Here is an 11,371-nt window from a genome sequence, read left to right on the forward strand (position 1 = left end):
ACACACACACGCACGCACACACACACACACACAAACACACACTAGGGATGTGCCTTTGAGTCCTGCCTTCTGTCCCAGTGGAGGCATCCTGGCCTCTCAGCTTATTCTGCTGCTCTGGAGCTGGCAGAAGAACCAGCTTTGGCCTTGGCTGGTCCTGTGGTTTGCTGCAGCCTCTTTGAGCTCTGGGTCTCTCCCTCCCCCCCTTCTCTCTCTCTCTCTCTCTCTCTCTCTCTCTCTCTCTCTCTCTCTCTCTCTCTCTCTCTCTCTCTCTCTCTCTTTCTCCCACACACACACACATTTAAACTGAAGGCTTTCCTTCAGTTCTTTACCTTCATAATATTCTTATTCACTCTCTACCAAAATTACCCTGAGCAGATCCACTTTTTTCTTCAGAGTATGTGCAGATAGCTGAGCATTTTTGTATTTTAGCTTGATATCAAAGTGCAAGGGGAGTTATTATGTAACTCAAATTGCTTTTGAAAGGGACCATGTCTAGTGGCTGGGTCCAAGTGTTACCCAGACTTACCCACTGGCTTTTCCTAGCTACTGGAACAGATGAGGAAGAAAGAGCCTCAGGACCCCATTAAGGAAAAATAAGATTAAGTCTTTAGATGTGTTCCTTGGCATTCAGCCACATTTCTATGTGAAACCACTGATCTTTTTTTTTTTTCTTGGTCTTTCTCCTTTTCTTATTGAGCCATATTAATTCCTTTAAGAGCTATAGATATTAAACATTTCTTAACCTTTTTGACAGTATATTCAATAGCATGTGTTAAGATCAATTGTAAGTGGAATTTCAATCAATTCTATTAGTGTTTGATATTATTGGTAGCTTGTGTCTCAAGCTGTCTTGTGCCTCAGTATTATAATATTTTCTTATCTTGTTTACTACCTGTTTGCAAGATTTTATTTCTTTTATTTTGTGTTGGTCTTGAGTTTTGAACTGAGGGTTTCCAGCTTGTTTTGTTAGTACTCTATCACTTGAGCCTCATCTCCAATCCAGCTTTTTGCTAGTTGGAAATAGAATTTCATGGGCAGTTCTGCGGACGCTGGGTTTGAACTGTGATCTCAGCCTCTTGAATACCTAGTTCAGCTGTGAGCCACCAGCATTCAGCTATTTGCTTTTCTTAGTGTTTAACTATATAGTGTTTAATACAACCCAAATAGGGGTTTTACCTTTGTTTTTTCTTTTCTCATTTGGGAGTAGAAATACTTCCTTTGTACTTTGTACTTTTTTTTGAAATTACATCAATTATCGATATCTAAACCCTTAAAGCCCAGGAATTTTAGAGAGACAACTGAAGTAACACTTGCCTATTTCCCATTACTTTTATCTTTTTAATGATTAGACATTATTATTATTATTATTGCTATTATTTATTTACTTACAAATCATACTGATAGTTGCATATAGATGAGTTGGCAGCAAGCCTACTTGCTGTGTGGAGTGTTGTCATATGCGACTTCAAAATTATAGCGATGGTATTGGGGCCTTGCTCTGAGCTTTCTTGGGGCTGCTGCAAAATCTGAATCTCATAGGAAGGATTCATATTTTGGGAGGCCAGAAAGTGAGTCTCCCCCACACAAAGTATTCTGAATCAAGTTATCAATGCATTTTTAGGATAGCATTCTGGGTTCTCTAGACCCATTTTCACTGAAGTTTATTATTAAATTTTTTATTTTTTAATCCAAAAAAGTAATTCTCAAGTAGTACAAGTATAAAATGTGTCCTTTGTATTCTCCATGGCTTCATTTGTTTAACGGAATTCCCCCTGACAAGCAGAACACAGTGAAGAGGAAGGGAGGAAGGGAGGAAGATATGAGCAAATGGAAACAGTTGGATTTTGCATGAGAACAAGTACATTGAGACCTTGAGGCTGACAGCCTGGGAAAGCTATTGCTTCTTACCACAAAATCCTCACCTCGATCCAAACCATCAACTACAAATAGGAAGCATTCATTGCAGTCCACTCTTCCCTCCACTCATTCAGGTCCACTCTCACATTTATCCATCTAGTGGGCTCTCCATTTCTGCGTGTTCTCAGGCAATGAGTTCAACCACCCATGAATCACAAAGGAAATTTGGTCCACAGAGGTTCTCTCTATAAAGAATTGGTAGGTCTTTTCTTTCCCCTTGTCCATTATTCTTAAACAATGGATTCTACAGCTATTTACAGAGTGTTTACATAGTGGTTGGCATTAGGAGAAATCAAGAAGCGATTTAAGTTATACAGGAGGATGTGTAAAGGTGCTGTGCCATCATCTTTTTTGGTAAGGAGGTAGATGATCCTTGGAGTTTTAATATCTGTGGGGGTTGTGGAAGATTTTATATAGCAAGAATCAGTCTATTTTATCAATTCATTATCAAAATGCAAGGAGATAATGCATTTTTCTGTAGCTTTGTTAAAAACTTGATGTTTGAAGCAGCTAAACATTCCCTGCACAGCTGAAGACAGTGACATAGTCTAGCATCTGAATCTGGTGTACATGGAAGACTGTTTCCCTGAAGGTCTGGATATTTGTGTGGCTTTACTTCTTCAGACACCTGGAGCTGAGCATGTGCACAAATGATCCATGATGCCCAGCTAACCATCTTTTCCACCTGCCTGTTGACTGAGCTTTTCAAGAACTGAGGCAATTGTATTACTTTTCTAAGTTTTTGGAACCAGGTCCCAATGGAGCAAAACAATCTTCACACAACCCCCAGCTGTTGGCTTAATGAAACCAACAGAGCTTGGTACAAAATCAATTACTGTCATAAAGTTGCTGAGAAACACTGAGAATAACCACGGTGTCACATTCTGCCAAACACGGGTTATAGATTCTTAATGTGTATGAATTCATTTAATTTTCCAAGCAACCTTAGGGCACAGAATCCGTTACTTTTATTATATGAAGAAAAAGTAATGGGAATCCAAGTTCTTACAACCAGGAAGTGAAGGGGGCAGGATTTCAACTCAAACTCCATCCATAGATGTATACAAATTTCTCTAGATGGCCAAGAAATATATGTTACACATGATATTCATGAGGTAGAAGGCATCTCAAAATAATGATAGCACAGAACAAGAGAAAATGAGTTTTGATTTAACAAACAGGATTTGCTCTGATGATACAGTTTTGCATACTATGTTAAAGGAGATGAGGAAATCAGATTCCTTTGAACTGGTAGCTTCTTGATGGCACAGGAAAGCTCTTGAGAGGAAGGCATGATGAGCATCAAAAAAAAATCAAATGGAGAAAGATGCATTGTATTCATCAACATGGATATTATTTGTACTTGGGCTAAGAGTGATTTCTTAGCCAGCTCTGGTACTTATGCCTACAGTCCTGAGATCTGAGAATCTCAACTTGAAGCTAATTAGGGAAGAAAAGTCTTGAGATTATTATCTCTTAATGAATTAGTAAAAAGTTGGAAATAAAGGTGTGGCTCAAATAGTAGAGCCACAGTTTTGAGCAAGAAAGCTATCTGAGAGCTTGAGGCTCTGAGTTCAAACCCCAGTTCACACCCCCCCCCCCACACACACGAGGGTTTTCCTCGTAGTTGAGAGGTAAAATTAGCAGCCTGTTTCAAGTATCCTGATGAACAATTAAAGGATAACTAAGGAGAACTAAAGCACTTTGAGAAAATACCCATTTTAGGAAATCAGTCTGCATGGCAGTGCTGCATGGAAATGCAGATTAGGAGCTTCTGATTTGAAATGTTCTGAAAATTATTTTAGGAGAAGAAATACTAAGCCATGTCTCCACATGCAACTGTACGTCATCACTTTGAAAATGGAATGCCTGTTTACAAGTAGGTTGTTTTTGTTGCCTTGAGTAGCATGGATGTCACTTGGGTATTAGTTTCTGGTTTTCCTATTATCCTTTTTTCTTACCTCTAAATCAAGGATGAGTCAGCTTGAGGACCATTGAGTCTGAGACAGCCAGGAAAAAAAAAGAGAATGTATTAAGCTGATGTTTTTAACATTCTTTATGCAAAATCAATAAGGATTATAGAAGATTTTATCAAATGAATATTACTCTTACCATAGTGTTTATTAGTCTTATTTTATCACTTTCACATTGATTCATTATATTTCTCCCTTATTAGAATATACATTTTATTTTTTAAATAACAGCTATAACCTATTAGACCCTGAGAAGTTGTTTGTTAGAAGAATGAGTGGATGGCTGTGCCATGCTCAGAATAGTGAAATTTAATACATATTCTGGCAGCCATTTCAGTGAAGGACACGTTAACTCCCCTATTCAGGGGTCTCCCGGTTTAGGGATGGGACCTGAGTAAAGAAAGCAGAAGAGAGCTAGTCCTGCCTCACCAGCAGAGGATATTTGTGTGTGTGCCATTTTTGTGGCTGCAGCAGGTGCACTGAGTGCATCTTTCAGAGGGGCCCTGTCCCAGGAATGGCCAGGGAGTGGGGGTGAGTCAACACTCTGAGGCAATAAGGACTCAGTCTCAGGAGGAAACTGAGCCAGTAGAGATCTGGGAGGAAGCCAAAAACAAGAAGGAGGCCAAATCTGATTTCCCACAATCTGAAATAGAAATTTACGTTGAGCAAATGATGATTTACTTACTGCAGAGCTAGGGTTTGTAAACTGAGGTTTACACTCACCTCAAGACTAATTAATACATTTGTATATGTGTGTCCCAATTCCCGTCTTGAACTCAGGATCTGGTGTTCTTCCTTAGCTTATTTATTCAAGGCTTATGCCCTACCACTTGAGCCATAGCTTCACTTCCATTCTTTCTGTAAGTATTTGGAGTTAAACATCTCACAGACTTTTCCTATCCAGACTGGCTTTAAATGGGGATCCTCAGAACTCATCCTCCTGAGTAGGTAAGATTTCAGACATGAGCTGCCAGTTCCAGCTACACTCTATAATTTTTTTTTCCAGTCCTGGGCTTGAGCTCAGGGCCTGAGCGCTGTCCTTGGACTTTCTCAAGGCCTGAGCTCTACCACTTGAGCCTCAGCACCACTTCTGGCATTTTTCTATGTATGTGGTACCAAGGAATTGAACCCCGCTCTTCGTGCATGCTACGCAAAGCACTCTACCACTAGGCCAAACTCCCGGCCCCTAGACTCCATAATTTTTAAGACATAAATTCTCTTTAACTTTTGTTTTCTTTATACTGATTGACTGATTGGTTGCCGGTACTGGGGCTTGAATGCAGAGAGCTGTGAACTCTCATTTGACTTTTTTTGTTCAAGCTAGTGCTCTACTAGTTGAGCTACATCTCCATTTCAGCCTTTGTTCTGGATTTGGGAGGCAGGGATTTTACAGCTTTTTTTCTTTTTTTAAACTTGTTTTGAACCATAGTCCCCAGATACTAGTTTCCTAAAGCTAAGATTACAGATGTGAGACTACTACATAGTCAAACATCGAAGAATTAGTGAAGAAAGAGAAAAGTTGAGCTCCCACTAAACAGGAGGCATCTCCAGGAAGGGGCCAGATGTCTCTAGGGGAGAGCTATGTGACTGTCAGAATGACTCACTGGACAGCCTGCAGGCCATATCTATGTCTAAACCTCTGATTAGCCCCTCTGACTGGATGCCCACTCCTGGGGACACCTCTGGTGTCCAGGCATCTTGTTGTTCACAGGCAAGTCTTACATGGGGCAAGAAACCATGACATGAATGGGGTGGTAGTGGTGGTGATGGTGGTGTATGTGTGACTGCTGAAGACCATTGGTGATACCTGAGTACCCTGCATGTGGAACTGTACAAAGCTTGGTGAGGGATATGGAACATCTAGGGTGGGAGTTGGTGGGGGGCTTGCCCTGATTGCCTAGCCAGGCTCCTTTTCTGCTCTCACTAGGAACAGAAGTCAGAGTCAGCTCATGATATGGTGAGAGGCTTTGCTTACAAGGCCAGATAGCCTTGGTGTGAACTGAATTATGATCTCTGGTCTCTGAGCGCTGGTGTGGAACAAAGAAGAGCCTCACTCCATACCCATGTCATGTGGCCACTGTCACAGAGAGCGATGCATGGAAAGTCTCCTGTCAGTGACTAATGCTGAGCTTTATTAGAGCTGGCTGATGAAAGATCAAAAGCAACCATGTCTGGCTTGCACTTGACATTAGGAGGTGTTCAGAACTGTTAGACTTAAACTTTCAGAATGTAGTCCGTGTCAGTAAGATCCTGGAGTGATTTAGGCAGAATGTTCCACAGTATAGGGAGCCAGGGAGATGGCTGGGATGAGATGATTCTAATGTTCAGGCCAACTTTAAGGCCTGTATACTAGAATCAGACAGCACATGCTTAAAAATCTGTCATTTACAAATCTTTGGATTGGGAAAAACATATTTTCATTCCTAGGAGTTTTAATTTTCTTACTGCCACAAGTAAGATAAGAACATAGAAACATTGGCTGTATTAAAGATCTTAAGAGAGTACTGGCTCTATTGGCTCAAGCCTGTAATCCTAGATACTCAGGAGGCTAAGATCTGAGGATTAAGGATCAATACCAGACTGGGAAAAAGAATCCATGAGACTCTTATCTCCAGTTAACCAGCAAAATGCCAGAAATAGAGATGCGGTTCAAACGGGATAGTGCCAAATTTAAGTGAAAAGTCAAGGAAGAGAGCAGGGACTAAATTCAAGCTTGGCACATGTACATGTGTGCCCACACACAATCTCAAAAGAAAATAGCACTGCTATTTTCTTCATGATTTTAAAAAATGAGCCTCAGGGCACTGGTGGCCCACATATGTAATCCTAGCTACTCAAGAGGCTTAAAATCCAACTGGTTCAAAACCAGTTCCAGCAGGAAAGTCCTAGAGATTCATTTCTAATTAACCACTAAAAATGCTGGAAGTGGAGCAGAAGTGGTAGAGTGGTAGAGATCTAACTCTGAGCAAAAAAGTTCCCAGGTCCTGAGTTCAAGCCCCAGAACCCACCCGCCTGCACGCACACACAAACATGAAATAAAACAGACTTTTATGAAAAATGTAGTAATTGAATGTTTGGAAATAGGAAAGTTTTCATTTTTGTGTTTACTATTGCTTGCTGGTCTCAGCAGTGACAATGGAAACCCTCAGTGCTGGTCACTAGAGATAGTAGATAACATCTACTATCTTTGTCGCCATGCCTGATGACATGGATTTCAAGTAAAAGAGAATGGTATGTAACTTGTCTGATATTTTAGGATTTCTCTGGGGGTAGATTTATGCAACATGAAAGGAAGGAACAATCTCTGCTGAAGGCTGTCGAATTAGTGAGATTTCTGATGCCCTCTAGAACCAGTCATGAATAAAAGCAAGAGGCTGGGGGTAGCATGGGGGAAGACAAAGTCTCAGCCCTGGTTGAACATGTGGGGGTAAGCTAGCTTAAAGGAACAATCTCGTTTAGAAACCTATAACTTATTCACCTAGTAAGGACTTGTTCACTGCTACTCTAGGGCCGGGTGCTTGTTCCCAGGGAGCTAAAAATCTGATCAGAATAAATATGACCATGAGTCTGTTGGAAGTGGGTTTCAGAGCCGTCGACAAGCAAGGAAGTATGTAACTATATAACTGTCAGAGAAACCAAGCCAAGTACTGGAGGAAACTGAGAATACAGGGCTGCCTTAACTAATTGTACAAAGAGCTCAAAACTCCCAGGAACTTCTGTTACATTTCTTTAGACATCTAGATAGCCTTTGTGTGTAGTCCATAGCTGGACTGTCCCTGAATATTTCAGATCACCAGAACATCAAGTCCCCAGACACAAAATAGGTATCAGTTCCTCATAAAAGATTTTTCTACTTGATACCAACTTTTACTCATAGTAAAGTTTCTTGCTATATTTAATCAGTGAGTCATAAAAAGTAATGCTAAACGAAGGCAAAAAAATCTGCTTTGCCATGCGTTAGGGATGCTATCGAAAATATAGTTACATACAATATGAGTGAGTTTTGCTGAAAAGAAATGTTTTCATTATACCTCAGTAGAAAGAGGCATGCCTTGTGGAAGCTAGAAGAGTTAGATTTTAGCTAACTGCGGTTGTAGATCTTAAACAACCTGACATCATGCCCAAGCTTCCACCATTATTTGTTTTCTCTTCTGATAAGCCTTCCAGGTAGGGGGCGCTCTAAAATAAAGTTTTGGAATAAATAGATGGAAGTAAATGAAATATCCATCCACATGGGTCAGAATTCATAACATATGTTCATTGCCTCACTCCAGTAGAGGATGCAGTCTGGATTCTAGATTAAATCTATCATCTACCCTGCCCAGAGAGGTATAAACTTCCACTTAGGCTGAAGCAGAAAGTTTGGTCCCCACTACCCTCTGTGTGTGTGTGTGTGTATGTATGTGTGCGCGCGCGTACTAGGACTTTAACTCAGGGTCTCTTGGCTTTTTCTCAACAACGGTGCTCTACCTCTTGAATCATACCTCCACTTTGGGCTTTTTAACTGGTTAATTGGCAATAAGCCTCTTGAACTGATGTTCTGGGCTGGCTTTGAACCATGCTCCCTAGACTTCAGTCTCCTAAATAGTTAAGATTACAGGTGTGAGACACTGGTACCCAGCTAGGATTTTTCTCATTCTTCATATGCAGTGTAACTACCTCCTGACCAGTAAGTCAGCCAAGAAAGAGGTAGAAGACAACAAACAGCTCACTGTGTTCATTGTGAAGGTCAAAGCTAACCAGTACCAGGACACACATGCTGGGAACACCTCTGTGACAGTGATGTGACCAAGGTCAATACCCCGGTCAGACCTGATGGAAAGAAAAAGGTATACTTTTGACAAGCACCTAATTAAAAGGCTTTGGATATTACCAACGAAGTTAGAATCACCTAGGTTGAATCCAGTTGGCAAATTCTAAATGTATACTTTTTTAAACCTCTAATAACAAATAAATAGTCCCATTTGAGGTGTGCTGTAGTTAGTTATTATCTCAGGAATGGTAAAGAGGGGTCTGGATACGATAAAAATCACTGGTCTTAGAGGTTAGATTCAATTTATATCAGAAAAGGCCATCTATTCATCATGTCCTTCATGAAATCCAAGGCAGCTATAGGTGATAGCAGGAAAGAACAGCTTAGAGGAAAGGTAGATATAAAATAGAAGCAAGGATTATGACAAGCACTATGTATTTGCTTATTTGATTGGGCGGGCATCCTTCTACTTGAGCCATGCCTCCAGCCCACAAGAGATTTTCTGATGAAAGAAAAGCATCTGTATTTGTCACCTTGGTGAGTTTTGTGCATTCCAACTGTGTTTTTGTACAGATGGGGTATGTAGCAACTTAAGTGGAAATAATATAAGTGAAAAAGAAGGTATCCTGCACATTGGATACTGTGTTGAAATAAGCTGAATAGGTCTGGGAGTGTGGCATAGTGGTAGAGTGCTTGTCTAGCCCTGGGTTGGATTCCTCAGTACCACACACACAGAAAAAGCCAGAAGTGGTGCTGTGGCTCAAGTAGTAGAGTGCTAGCTTTGAGAAAGCTAATAAAAAGAACTATACAATTTGTAGGTGGAGATGGAAGGAAAAACAGAGAGAGAGAGAGAAGGGGGTGCCATTGACCCAAAATAAATGTAATCCTTACCTGACTTATGTAACTTAACCCCTCTGTATATCACCTTTATAATAATTAATTTTTAAAAGGCATATTGTTCCAATAATCAACATTATAATCACATCAAAATTGATACTATCCAATAGAACAAATTTGACATCATTGGGAAGCTAGGAAAATAAACCTGTCATTTAGGCCTCTAAGCCCTTCAAAATGAGTATGTGATATATCTATTCTTGTAGTTTTTCTTGTCTCCCCTCTTTTAATATTTATTTGAAAGTTTAAAATTCCAGCCAGGTGCCAGTGGCAAGTGCCTGTAATACTAGCTACTCAGCAGGCTGAGATTTGAAAATAATGATTCCAAGATAACCAGGGCAAGAAAGACTGGGAGACTATTACATTTTATTAACCACCAAAAAGTTGAAAACTGAACTGTTGATAAAGTGATAGAACACCATCTTGACTGAAAAGCAACAACAATAAAACAGAAATGAAAGAAAGCTTGAGTTTCTGAGTTCAAGCTTCATATCAATACCTAAAAAAAGTGAAAAATCTATGCCCACTGGATAGGAATTACTTATTCCTTAATATTTTATAAATTTGAACATTGTCCCTAACTCTCTCCCTAGAGACCTGCACAGCTAAATCTTACATACCCATCCATACATCTAGACATTTAAATATCACCACTGACATTTTATTGGAAGGAAATGAAGCCAAGAAAGAGCTTTCTTTCTTTCCTACCATGGTTCTTCATCTTTCTGTTGATCAAATGGACTGAGATCAGGGTTGATAACAAAATTGTCAGCCTTATATTAGAGACAGCCCCATAAAAATTTAGAAAAGAGATCCAAGGAAACTTTAAATATGTTAAAAACTGATACACATTTTCTTGTCAAAGAATATCCTTTAAGTTATTAGCAGATTAGAATGATCAAATGTCAGAACTGAAGTTGGATTTAGAAACTGATACTGTCTAGGGGCAATTCTGGTCCTTTCCTCTGCCCTTTAAAGAATGAAAGGGCAGAAAAATGTTTAAGGTAAATACAGAAAGTTTATTTAAAGGTGAGAGGAAAGCCAACAAAGAAAGGAGGAAGTATTAGCAGACTCTAGGAGTGTGATGGAATCTCCTTGTTACAGAGTGAGGGAATTGACTTGAATTTTCAAGTCTTCTTTGTTTCACCTCCCTCTTGAGAGATACATCTTTGGTTTGAGTTGTTAAGCAATGATCACTCACTGCCAAAGGCTTTTCTGATTGGAGAAAAGGTTTTGTCTGGCTGGACTCATCCCATCTTGGAAGAAATGGCCTTCTGTGCCAGGCCTTATAACCTACAGCCCCTAGCAGGAATAAGAAAGGGGATTTATGTTTTTTCTTTTTTTCTTTATTGTTGTGGACTTTGTCCTAGTTGCCTTCTAACCCTAACTGCCTACTGGGGTAAAATGCTTGCCACTCAAAATACCATCCTCTTGAAGATCAATGGAACAGAATAGAAGATCCAGAAATAAAATCACATACCTATAGTCAACTTACATTGAACAAAGGAGCCAGAGATATACAGTGGAATAAGCACAGCCTCTTCAATTATTGGTGCTGGGAAAACTGGGCAGTCACATGCAGAAAACTAAAAATTGATCCCAGCCTATCGTCATGCACAAACATTAACTCAAATGGATCAAAGACCTCAATATCAGACGTGAAATTCTGAAACTGCTCTACGACAGAGTAGGAGAGATACGAACTCATAGGCACAGGCAAAACCTTCTTGAACAGAGTCCCAGGGTCACAGCAGATTGGAGAGAGACTCAACAAATGAGACTACCTAAAAATAAAAAGTTTCTGCGCAAAGACATAGCTACTAAAGTAGAA

The sequence above is a fragment of the Megascapheus bottae genome, chromosome 34 (genome assembly GCF_031878675.1).
Source record: "Megascapheus bottae isolate mThoBot1 chromosome 34, mThoBot2.hap1, whole genome shotgun sequence".
NCBI lineage: Eukaryota > Metazoa > Chordata > Mammalia > Rodentia > Geomyidae > Megascapheus > Megascapheus bottae.